At 37.1% G+C, this 13,189-nt stretch overlaps 1 non-coding gene across 1 annotated transcript; it reads right to left on the minus strand.

Annotated features, from left to right (window-relative positions):
• Positions 1-2,529: 2,529 nt before the first annotated feature.
• Positions 2,530-2,691, minus strand: LOC131065876 (U1 spliceosomal RNA). The gene has a single exon (XR_009111500.2). It is a non-coding gene; the product is annotated as a U1 spliceosomal RNA (small nuclear RNA).
• Between the last annotated feature and the right edge of the window lie 10,498 nt (positions 2,692-13,189).

Here is a 13,189-nt window from a genome sequence, read left to right on the forward strand (position 1 = left end):
AGACAAAGAGTAGTATAATTAATGATTTTTAGTTTTAATATCCTACCCTCAAACTGTATGAAGATGGTGATCAAGTGGAAACATATAAGATGCTATTCCTTTGGTGTAAAATCTACTGTCTGCCTCATGCAAAGTGTGCTTCAATTGAATATCCAAAAACTACTACTATGGTGATTGAAGAAGAGAAAAAAATGTGTCATATATATCATTTTGACATAATGTATGACACAATAGATTGCTCAAGTGATTTTATAGTAGAGAGGCAATTTAGAGAACTTGATTATTCACATGATGTGCCTTGTGATAGTAATTGTTAATGATAATGAAGATATGGATCAATTATGTGACCTAAATATGGAAGTGATCAACATGTTTAACAATGAGGTGTGTTGACTAGCTATTATCCAAGAGATTGAGATAACCATGGTTGAAGACAAAGTCTTCCTTCATAATGAAGATGTGGGTTCTTGTATTGTAATAGTAATATGCTTGTGTTTGGATGTTTGAACACTTGGACCCAACATATAGATATATACATAAGCACATGCACATGCACATATACATATATTCTCGTTGTAGAATGTTCACATAATGAGATGACATGATGAAAAATCAACTTGCACTCAAACTACCCTACGATTATGTTTGCAATAAGGGAAAGGGCCTCAACAAGGAATGAAGAAAACACGCCAAATGGTTGGCACCTCCTATTAATTGATTGAAACTTAATTTTGAAGGTGCAACAAACAATAATTTGGGGATTCGAGAGTTGGGGTGCATCATCCATAACGAAGATAGTGAACTCATTTGAGCACTATAAAAAATCTACCGCTCAGTTCAAACAATGAAGCTAAAATCAATGCATTATTTGAAGGGCTCAAACTATGTGCACAAAAGAACATTGTGACAATCAATATTGAAGGCAATTCACTCATGTGCATCAACATTGTGTGGAGCAAAAAAAAACATCAATTGGAAACTAAAAGCAAAGCTGGAGCATATATATCCCCTCTTGGACAGATTACAAGAATAGACTACCAATCATGTCTATATGGGGGCAACTACAGTCTCTAACTCAATGACCAACCATGTGATCAATCAAATAGAGAACATTATCCTTTCAAACAAGAAGGAGGATTGGAGTCATATCAACAAGATTTCATAGAAATGCACATACAACAAACCGCCAACGTGTAAAGAAGTAAGTACCTAATCAGCATTGGTTTTGACATCAAAGGAGAAGCATTTGATTAAAATCACTATGACGGGGAATGAAATGCTATTTAAAGATGGAGCAGAGGATTGTTGTCAACATCAACAACTATGAATGGAAGGAAGAGGAAGCCTTGATACAATTGATGAGACCATTTTGCATTAACTCTCCTAGATATGTGTGTACATGTGTATATGTATATGCATATGCTCATTTCACCTTCTATATCATGTTTTAACTTTTCTCATTTGGTGAACAGTGGTATTTCCTTTTATGTGGTTTGCTTTGTCTATTGCTCCTACATGCCTTATTGTGCCCTTAATTTTGACTCATGATTACTACTTTATTTTTGCACATTGTTTGCTTTCTATTTTTCTTATGGTTATGCACCTCCTATTTTTCTAATTGCTATGCATCCTTAAACTTGACTTTTATCATGATTGTTTGATTAAGTTTTTTATGTGTATGCTCATAAACCCATCCTTATGACGTCTGTATTTTAGATCTATTACTTGATTGCCATGTTCGAATCACTTGTTTTTATCAATGTACCCATCTATGTACCTTATCATCATCCCTAGATGCTCTTATATGTCTATGCTTATTACCTAAATCTTATGCGACTACATTGCACCTTCATTTTTATAACATCTTATTCTCCATTATACTATCCTTACATTGGGTTGCATCATATCATTCCACATATCATCCTACACCCACATCACCCGCATGCTTGATTATTTGAACCAACCATGGGTGGACCTATCTAATGAAAGACTATCCCCTAATTCTAAGTAAAAAAAACTCAGATCTGATCAAAGCAAAATACAATGCACAACAAAACAAACTGAATAAGATAATGCATTTATTTCATTTTCATTACTGTAAAGCCTGTCCAAAGAAAAAATTGGTTGAACTAGAAAATTTGACTCTAATAATAATCTGGCAAACTCCCTTAGAGAATTTCTAGGGACTGCTAGTCCTTATCATTTGACAAAGCAGGGAGTCTAACGAAGTGGATATTTAAGCATGCAGTGGATTATCTTGGAATTGCATATCAGATACCATATCCACATGATAAGGGATAGATCGAGATGAGAGTAATTGACCTACACAGAATTTCATGTTTGCACGAGGTTTAAAAATCTCAATTTTCTCAGCTATTACGAATCATTAGGCTTTAACAATCCCTCGTATCTTACTTACTAAACGGTTCTCGTATCATCTTGATCTCCTCGTTACAGCTAAATGAGCTATTAAGTTTCCCTGGCTGCTGCAATCACAGGACAAACTTCCGATTTAGGATTTAGTGATATGTGGGGGCCGCGCGAACGCGAGCCCCCTCTGTCACAAATTATGACGTGCACTCTCCACAATGGGAGATGCTAGACAGAGCCCCCTTCTCTATGTGCAATGAAGGTGCTCTCTCTAGGCCATCGGCCTTCTTGATCACCGATTGACCCCGCCCAGGTAAGTATGCTTCTAACTTACCCATCTCCTTCCTCTTGTACTCCTCCTCCTCCCTCCTTTTCTTCCTCTAACGCATGTGGGATCTTAAACAGCCTGTTTGTTGCATTTCACACATCTTGAATCAAGAAAGGAATGATGAGGGTTTACAATTCGGGGAGCGAAATAGCTATAATGCAACTCTACCTCATTAAATTGGACAACTGAAAAGAGCTGTATACTTGCAGGCGCAAAATTCGCATTTCTTTAATAAAAATTCAGTAATACCATCCTAAGTTCGGCCAGTGCATAGACTGTAGTTTTCACCTTATGGTATTCGTTTGTTTGTTTCAGCATAGATGTGCAGTATACATTTTTCCTCCAGGAAAAGCCAGAACAATTAAAAAACATACTTGAGGCTCAGCAGCAGAAAATGTGACGTTCTTCAACAATAAGTTGCTGTGATTTTCCTATTGACCGGTGGAATCCTTGTGGAGGAATGGCTATGACATATACTCCCCCTCCTCTTTCACACCTAGCGAATGGACAAACTAGCATTGCGTTTGTCAAAAAAAATTACATCATGCTTTTAGTTGGTGTTTCATCTTTGCAATAAAAAAAGAGATGCTCTTTTTGTTTAATGTGTTACAAGTGTTTTATTATAATGGTTTGGGAAAAAAATAATGTTCATGGTTCGATTATGTTGAGTTTGTTCATTGCATTCCAGATCAATAGTCTGGTTTTCGAAAAGACACGACGATCATTTATAGCTTTATAATAAGCTCTGTAAAATCCTTCCTTTAACTTCAATGCAATTGTTGATAGCAACTAGAATGATGATCATTTTAGCTTTGTAGCAAGCTCCAAGAACTCTTTCTATAACTTCAATATGATTTTTGATATCATCATATTCCTTTAAAACCAACTAGGCCTTGCCTTAGCTAGTATTTCAGTTTTGCAACAAATAAGAGATGCCTCTTATGGAGTTTGCAAATATTTGTTGTCTTGGTTCATGCATTACAAGTGCTTTGTTGCAATGTTAATTGAAAGAAAAATAAAAATGTCCATGGATTGACAGTGTTGAATTTTTCATTCAAGATCAGTATTGTAAGTAGTGTGCCCTTTAAAAGGACGTGATGATTATTGTAAGTAGTAGCTTTATTGCAAGAACTCTTTGTGTAGTTTTTGATGCCATGAGCTCCAACAATCATTTAAAAAATTATTGAATTTGTTTTATTGATCTAAATATGGATGTTTCAATAACTGTGTTTCTTATGCATGATCATATGTACATGTTCTCTTCTTAGCAAATCAAATTGATGACGATCCATCAAAAAATAATCAATTGTAGTTAATTTATCTTTGCAATTTGTATTTCAGTTGTATGCTTTATTTATTTTTTATTTTTTATTTTGTATTCTTTACATTGTTTCTTCACAAAAATTGTTTTCTTTTTATGAGTTTTTTTGTCATTTGAAAATTGTTTTACAAAAATTTTAACGTGTTAACCTTCTCATGTGAAGTATTATTTTGAAAGTAACAAACACGAATAAGCAAGAAAATGAATCTTTGCCTAAAACAATAGAGGTGGTAATTTGGGAATACTACACAAACACCAAATAAATGAGTTCATAGCCATGTTTAAATAGGAAATATCAATGAAATATATCTTGTAGTTAAACTTATCTTTGTTTCACTTAAACGCCTGCAAGGTCCCTTTTGGGTTGAGATAGATAAAGGGTGTCACTAGCTCTTAATGTCCATCCCTTGCTAAGGAATCCATACAAGAACTAGATAAAAGAATAGATGAATTACAAAAGGAAATTGTAATCTATTTTAGATTAAAAAAAACTTCGTAATATACATAAAGGGTGACACTAGCTCTAAATGTGCATACCTTGTGATTTTGGAAGAAGAAAGGAAGGTCATCAAGGAAAAGGCATGAATTGCTTTTTTCAAATTTTCCTTTAGCGGAGTGGGCACCTTGCTATTACGATTGCTCATCTTCATATTTCCCATGCAGAATGAGAAAACTTTCGTCCTTATGAGAACGTGAGAGATCACAACCAACAGGTTTCTCCTCTTCTCCTCTCTATTCATGTAGCCAATCAACCCTCTAGACGATGGGTTCACCCTTAAAAGTGAGATGATATTAGTATAAGAGAAATGAGGAGGAAATATTTTTTCGCAGATGGGACTGAGAAATTTGATTCTTCTGAGTGGAAATAGTCTCTTGAAGGAAATCTTCTTATGGGACAATAGGGGGAATGTCTTTAAACCTTGGGATGTTAAACTTAAGTGATTCATTAGAATGCATCCCCTATTTGAAACTTAAGATATTACATTTAGGGATTTTAGGGGCTATTCTTTCTATTCGCATGAGTTGCTCCTCCTCATTAGCAATGACTCGCATTGCAAAAAATTATTCTTGTTGTTTTCTTTGGGCTTCCACTTGTTGTTTTTGCAATTGAGCCCAGTAGGCAAGCTCATCTTGGTATTCTTCTTCTTTCTTAGTACACCTTAATTGTTCTTGGAAATTCATCATTATTTCTCGTATGCCAACACTACTAGAGTTTATCGCATATTGAAGTTGGGTGAGTAGAGGAGAATGCAAATAGGGGGTAAGATAAGCTTCTTGAGTTTAATGGTACATGTAACTAGACTGTCGAGAACGCTACATAGGGGTAGGTAAAAGCAAGCATCTGTAAATTGCTCATAACTTGTAGTGGAGGAATAAGGAGTGAAATCAACAATATTACTAACCTAATATTGTTAGTAGGGAGGTGGAAAGTACATATCCTCGGGGAAAGGAGGAGAAAAATTATAATATTCATAACCTCTTTCCATACTAAAGCATGAGGAAAGAGAAGGATTTGAAAATGGTGTGTTAAAAACAAGCAAAAGGTCTACTCAAGATTAAGTGTCCGATACATACTAGTAGAGTCCCAAATGATTTGAAAACTTGCAGAGTTGCATTGTGTTCCCGATTATCTCTTCAAGGTTGAATATGATGAAGAATACACCATATCTCCAACAATGGAAGTCCTTTTAGTCCCACCAAGCGTGCCTAAAACATTTTTTCCCTCCAAAGCCTACACTTAGAGAGGGCAGTCTAAAAATTTCACGAACTTGGGACCTGATTGTAGTTTGTGAAATGACCTCTGGGATTTTAGAAGCCGATTCTTTGTACTTTTTGGAGAATGGAAAAGAAAGAGAATTAAACCACAACCTATTCCTACTAAGGCGATACGCTTAGAAAATATTTTACAACACTTTAAATCCCCTCTCACAAAGATAACGAGAAATAAACAACTTTCACGAATTGAGCATAACACACCACAAATCCTTCATAGCTGGGAGGAGAACGAAATACACAAGGTCATATAGACACAGGGTATGGAATTCAGATCCTTTCATGGGAAGCACCTATCTAAGCTCAATGAAAATGAGCATATTTCTATTATCTCTCTTAGTAACTAACCATTCATAATTTATAGTCATCAAAATGTCATAATCTAATTTCTGGCCATGGATTATTGTGAAAAACAAAAGAGTAAGAATATTTTATATGATCTATAATCCTTAAGTTTATGCTTAGAAATTATAAAAGTTGAGACTCGTTATTGGCAGTAATTATACCTATCTTAGAATGACGTGGGGAATTGAAGCAAAACATTAAACAAAGATAAAACACATAGAAAGGCAATCTTGGCACAATCCACTATGTTTGGTTTCCATTAAGAAGATGACTATACAATGCTAAGGTATAGAGTAATCGCTATTAATTTTAGAGTGTTCTCTACAAAAAATTGTGGATTGGTGAATAGGTGAACCATCTGTTGGAATCCAAGAACACTAAGAGGGGGGGTGAATCCGTGTTCTATTGGTATAATCAATTTTAACCTTATTACCAATGCAATTCAGTAACCGATAAACATGAAAGAATATAACAACAAATAGAAATGAAGCAACCACAAGAGAATACACCATAACACAGAGATTTATACGTGGAAAAACCACGGTGGTATTGGAGACCCCTAATATCTATCCACTGGCCAAATGAATAAATTTTACAATAGGGAACTTGCACATGCAAGAAGGCCAACAACCTAGATCACATTGCTCGTAAAAAAAGGAGCCTCACTGACTACAAACACCACATATGGAGTTACAAACAAAATTCTAAACGCTAAGAGTGCATCTGCCATGCTGGATGAGTTCTGGTTAAAGCACAGTTTGTCCCGGTTTAAACTGTGTCCTTCCTTACCGGTATCTTGCTTCGCTTCCCAAACCTCTAAACCAAAATCCAAGATCGACTATAGAATATTACATTCGCATTATGTCGATCAAGATAGCTCACACAACATCACATTAATATATCCCATTACCTTCTTATGCATCCTTATTCATTGCCAAATAACCTAACCGGACTGACTTAAATAAACTTTCCAAACACAAATGTAAATGCCTTATGTCGAGTTACAATGGCATTACAATTTATTTACATGTCGGCCTAAGCAAAAATAAATTCATTAAACTTCAAGACCGATGCCTTTGATCGTTGCCGTGTAGACTTGCCGAGTCAATCTCTTGTGTTGGCCTCATATAGCGGTTCCTACTTTGTCGGTTTGGTATCGGTTCCTTGTGTGTCAGATGAGTGAATACCGGTTGCCAAACAATGTATACTAGTGATTATCGGTTAAGTGACCAACCCAAAATGGTGTGTGTTGCCATCAATGACAACACAACTAAGTCAGATGAGTGTCAATTGCCAATAATCTCCCCCTTTGGCCACATCAATGACAACACAACCAAGTTGGATGAGGACCTATATATATTTCTACACTCATTTAGAGCCACATCAATCTTTACTATTTCATCTGTCAGCTTAGCTTGTCAGATGAAATCATGTTGTCACAAGTGACCTTCCGGGCTACATTATACCACTCAATCAACTGTCAGTTTGATACATGTTGAAGATTTTTAAACTCTTTGGAAATATGCTCAGTTAAACCTTTCAGTTTACCAGATGGACTTCCAATTTGATCTACCTTATATTACAGTGCAAGCTACTGCAAAATCGCATGGTTTGCTCAATAACCTACTTATCTTCAGTCCTGTCCTTCCTTAACTTGTGAGTTGCAACATACATCAACTCAAAACTACTCAGCTGCTCAATATTCTTCTATGTAAAACCAACTTGATCGGATGAGTCAAGTGCCAACAATGAATGACTATCCAAAATCTTTCGGGAAGATTCAACCTCCAAACTTGCATCGGTGGCTTCGCCACTTGGTGCAATAACCTTTTCAACCTTAACCTCCTCAGTATGTACATTTGGTGTCAGAGGTTCAGTATCCTCAACTTGCTTATTTTTGTTTCCACATCAATAACCTCTATATCTGAAATGATTTGTTCTGGTGTATCCTGCCTATCTTGTACAGTTTCGATGTTATTTACCGGTATCTCTATATTAGGTGTATATGGTGAAAATGGATAACAATAATAACAATATTGAAAGGCTAAATGAATTCAACCACCAAACCCTAGCCTAACAATCAACAAAGATCCACCATAACATATGAAGATTACCTAAGACAATGCAAATCAAATGAAATCACAAAGATTATACCATTACATGTCCAATAGGGTTTTGATCTCCATTCTTCCTATCTCCATTGATCTTGCTTGATATATTTGCTCTCAGATTTTATGTGCACAAGAGCTCAACAAAGAACGGAATGTGGTTGCAAGTAGGATCGTAGTATAGTCAAGTCCTTAAGATAAGTGATTAGCATGCATAGAATGATTAGAATGATTAGAATGCATAGAATGATCAGGGTTTGATAATGAAGGAAGCATCTCCTTATATAGAAGACACAATATGAAATGGAGGGATAAGATTGAGAGGTGTAAAAGGAGGTCGGCTATGATTATAGGGTAGGTAAAAGAAATAATAAAATAATAAGAGAGGTAGGTAGTGTATGAATCAAGAGATGAATGACATGTGTCATAGGTAGAAAAGGCTAATGAATTAATTAAATAAATAAAGATTTATTTAATTAATAGAAGAAGTAGGATAATTAAATAAATAAGATATTTATTTAATTTAGGAAAATGATAATTTAAATAAATAAATGTATTTATTTAAATGAGAAATAAGGCTAGAAGAGGATAAATGAATTAATTAAATAAATAAAGAAGAATTAGGCTTAGATAATTAAATAAATAAAATATTTATTTAATTAGACTGGACAATTTTAGGTGTCTACATTTTGCCCCTCTTTGAGACAATGCGGCTTGTCGTGTTGTTTCAAAGAAGATAAGATGAAGTGATACAGAGTTGCCCCAGAATGGGAATGATATGCCCCCTCGAGAGATTGGATGAAAAAATGTTTGAAAAGATTGCAGACAATCTCTCGATAAGAAAGACAAGATAGAATGGATTGACTGGATAAAGTGACAAAGTCACGGGATAATGAAGACTGACTCGGGAAATGAATGCGAGGGCTAGGGTAGGCTATAAGATAGACCACGGGCAAAAGACATCCTCATTGTCATCTACACCTTCACGAGATCAAAGTGTAGAGCAAGAAAAGAGTAGCAGCAGTCAGCAGCGATGGCTTCTGTGCACAGATTCGACCGCGTTCGACGATTTCAGAGGCCAGCAGAGGCAGGAGAGCTGGTAAGTACCACCAAACCTCCTCGTACTTTGACGCATTTATTTTTGTCATTAATGCATGCTAGTTAGAGCAATAAATGCGCTTAGGAATAGGGTACAAAAAAGTCTAAAATCGTGTAACTGCGTCTGCGTCAGTGTCAGGCGCGTCTGTGTCCGACAGGCGCGTTTGTGTTGGTGCCAGGCATGTCTGTGTCTGGAACCGCGTCTATGTCGAATGCGGGTGCGTCTGCGATGTGCAGGGGCGTCTGTGTAGTATAGTTGCGTTTATGCACAGCCTAGGCACGTCTATGCCATACAGGCGCGTCTGTGTTTTTCAGGCGCGCTTTTGCAGTCTGTAGGCGCATTTGTGTCAGTCAAGCACGTTTGCATTGAAAAAAATGCAAGTTTTGGTCTTCGAGGTCAAATTGGCAATTCTGTGATGAACATACGCTGTCGATTGGATAAGCTGCTGAGAGGATACACTCAAGCAGGTCCTCTAGGAAGACTAGGATAGATCAAGGCACTTTGTGATGAACAGTGAGTACCAAGATAGAGTACTTTGTGATGAACAATGAGTACCCAAAGTATGAGCAGCACTTTGTGATGAACAGGGAGTGCAAATGTGAGTAACACTTTGTGATGAACAGTGAGTGTCACACACATAGTACTTTGTGATGAACAGGGAGTACCACTAGGATAAATAGCAACACTTTGTGATGAACAATGAGTGTCACTAGGGTAGATAGCCATATGCATTTAGATAGCGAGTAGCATTTTGTGATAAACAGTGAATGCCACTATAACTGACATGATTGAGTTGTTTGACTGCAGGAGTATTTGCCTATGCTAGAGTCACGAGAGAGATTCTCGTCGACGCAGAGGTTGCGACCTGAGTTGTCACTCGAGGACAGAGCTGCCATCGAGGAGATGGGTTTGAGACATGTGTTGTACGTGCCTGAGTTTCGGGCAAACATGGGTTTGCTGACTGCGCTGGCTGAGAGATGGCACTCTGAGACGTGCACGTTTCATCTGCCGATGGGTGAGATGACAGTCACCCTGGAGGATGTATATAGGATTATGCGGAAACCGATTGATGGGGAGTTGATTCCGTACGATCGAGACGGAGACAGGGATGCCCTTAGATGAGTGTTTTAGGATCCAAGACTGGAGATGAGGGTGGGACACGTGGCATGGGATACCATGACATGGATAGGATTAGCAGTACCAATAGTGTTGGCAGGAGTGATCAGTGAATTCCTCTGTATCAGTTTTGTACCATTTTGTATAATGATGTAGACACCTGCGGGTGATTGTAGCCATATGATTTTGACATCATTGTATCATGACACTTTATATATATATATATGAGATGATTCATCTTTGCGACAGCTATATGCATGTGTACCTATGTGATGAGATGTTCTTATGTGATGCTTATGATATGGATGCAAATATGTATATGATGCAATGCAATATTTTTTTTTATTTTTTTTCGTTTATGTTTTATATGTGTATGCATGATGCAAATGTGAATATAAGTAATGTAGATGAATATGATAATGCAAATGTAAATTGTGCTAACAGGTGTTGTGTGCAGGATGTGATGCAGTTGTGATATCTATATGTATGTATGAGATGCTTATATGTGGTAATGTAGGTGCAGCTACATGAAATGCAAATGTTTTTGGTGTGTCATTATACTCAGTCATGTGATAGCAGGCTACGCGGACTTGAGAAGGACGATGGAAGTCAATCAAGAAAGGGGGATGGAAGACAGAAGATATGAAAGTGAAAGAGCTTCTTGTGCGTTATCATCATTGAGCTTTATTATGGCAAAATAGGTTATGACAATCGAGGCATATGTTCGACCCAGAAAGTCATTGTACCTGTTTGCATGGAGATAAGACAATCACAAACAAGGAATGCCCCAGTTCACACTAGACTCACAGTGTCCTCATATCCTTGGACAAGTCATAGCATTACTAAGGGACAATCCACAGACAACAAATACAAATAGGTGATGATACCCCATCCTCGCCTTTCTAGTCAAAGACATCCTGGAGATAGAATCTCTAGTCAGAGACATCCCGGAAAAGCTAAAAGACATGTCACCAAAAAAGATGAAATCAAAAGAAAACCAAGAGTCGACACCAACATCCACTATAGTCCTCAAGTTTAGTGTCTCTTGTCACTTGTATAAGTCTTATTTTATTGTGGTCACAATGTTTACTTTCACAGAAAGAATAGATAGCACTGAACCATAATGTTGTCTGAGTTTGTTGAAATATTTGATTTGTTGAAGCCCATTGTTGCTGCTATGTCTCATCTGAAATTGACTGAATCCATGAAACTGATACTTTATTGTGGAGAAGATGAAACTTTATTGCGGATCTGTGATGCAAATGTTGCTTTATTGCGGATTGTGCGCGGATAGACTGAAGGAAGCTGGAAGAAACTGTACTCCTTGAAACATGTGATGTTCTCAGTTCCACACCCATCACTAGACGTAGGATTTTGCCTTAGCCACAGATAGGATCTGATTTATTAGGGATGGAAAGGGAGGCAAAAAGGGAGGTTTATTATGAATGGCTAACCAATCTTGGGTAGATCAATAACAAGCCATGATGGGAATGGGTAAGTTTATTATGAATGAATAGGTTGTGAGTGTGTGCAAAGTGAAAGGATGAAAGAGAATCCTGAAGGAGGGAGGAGCAATGTCTCTACGCATGGTGCTGGTAACCCAGTTTTCACCATGGTACTTGCCTAGGGTGCCACCGAAGTGGTTTTCACCATTGGATGAAATTATTTCTCTTTACTTTTTTCGATTTTTCAATGTTTTTTGTGTCACAAGGTGCCTGTTTGCCAGGTTTTCACCAAGTAACGATTTTTTTTGTTTTATAATTTTTTTTGTATTTTTGATTTTTTTTATTTTTTTGTAATTTTGAATTAGGATACTCTGAAGAGCTATGTGTAGAACCTACGAAGGTGCATGTTGTTGATTGGATCCTCCAAAGGTTCACCTTCTGTAGTTGAGAGCTGATATGCACTAGATCCATATGTTGCTGTAATAATGTAGGGACCCAGCCAGTTTGGTTCGAACTTGCCCTTCTTCTCTCTGTCTTGCTAATGTTTGGGATTTTCTTTGAGAACCAAGTCACCTACCTCAAATGTGCGAGGCTTGACCTTGTGATTGTAGCTGCATTGTTCCTTGATTGAATGATGTGTAGCTTGAGTGACTATCTTCCTTGATGAAGGAATTGAGATAGAATTACTAGTGTGTGGACTACACAGACCCATATGCGTGTCACCTAAAGAAGTTCGGGCATCCCTGATAACAAAGTCCTTCAAGGAAGCTCCATTAAAGGTCCATGATGTATCGCTAGAAGGGAATGGATGTGTGGAACAAGTGGATGAGTGATGGAGGCTTATGATTGTGAAAATAAGTGAAAGTAGGATAGCATGATGGAGACTTAGGATCAACAAGTAATCTTTTTGACTTGCAATTGTAGAATTTTTGCCCCCAATTATTTTGATATTAGGGGAGATCATCTCTTGCTCTTTTTGCTTCATAGGAGTTTTATCCTTGACTTTGATTTTTGTAGAGTCCAATAGCTTTTGATTTTGATTTGGACTGAAGCACTTTTCTTTATTTTTTACTTTTAGATTTTTCTTTTCAAAGCTTGATTTTTGATCCCCAATGAGTGAGGGCTTTTGTGATTCTTGTTGATCCAAGTCTGGAAGTGGAGTGGAAATGGAAGGAGTGGATGAAATGGTAAGGCTATGTGAGTTCTCCAGAGGGTTGGCGATAGACTCAATAGATTCTTTGTTGGAACCACTCTTAGGACTATTGATATCAAGAGTTGCTTGCA

The sequence above is a fragment of the Cryptomeria japonica genome, chromosome 6 (assembly GCF_030272615.1).
Source record: "Cryptomeria japonica chromosome 6, Sugi_1.0, whole genome shotgun sequence".
Lineage (NCBI taxonomy): Eukaryota > Viridiplantae > Streptophyta > Pinopsida > Cupressales > Cupressaceae > Cryptomeria > Cryptomeria japonica.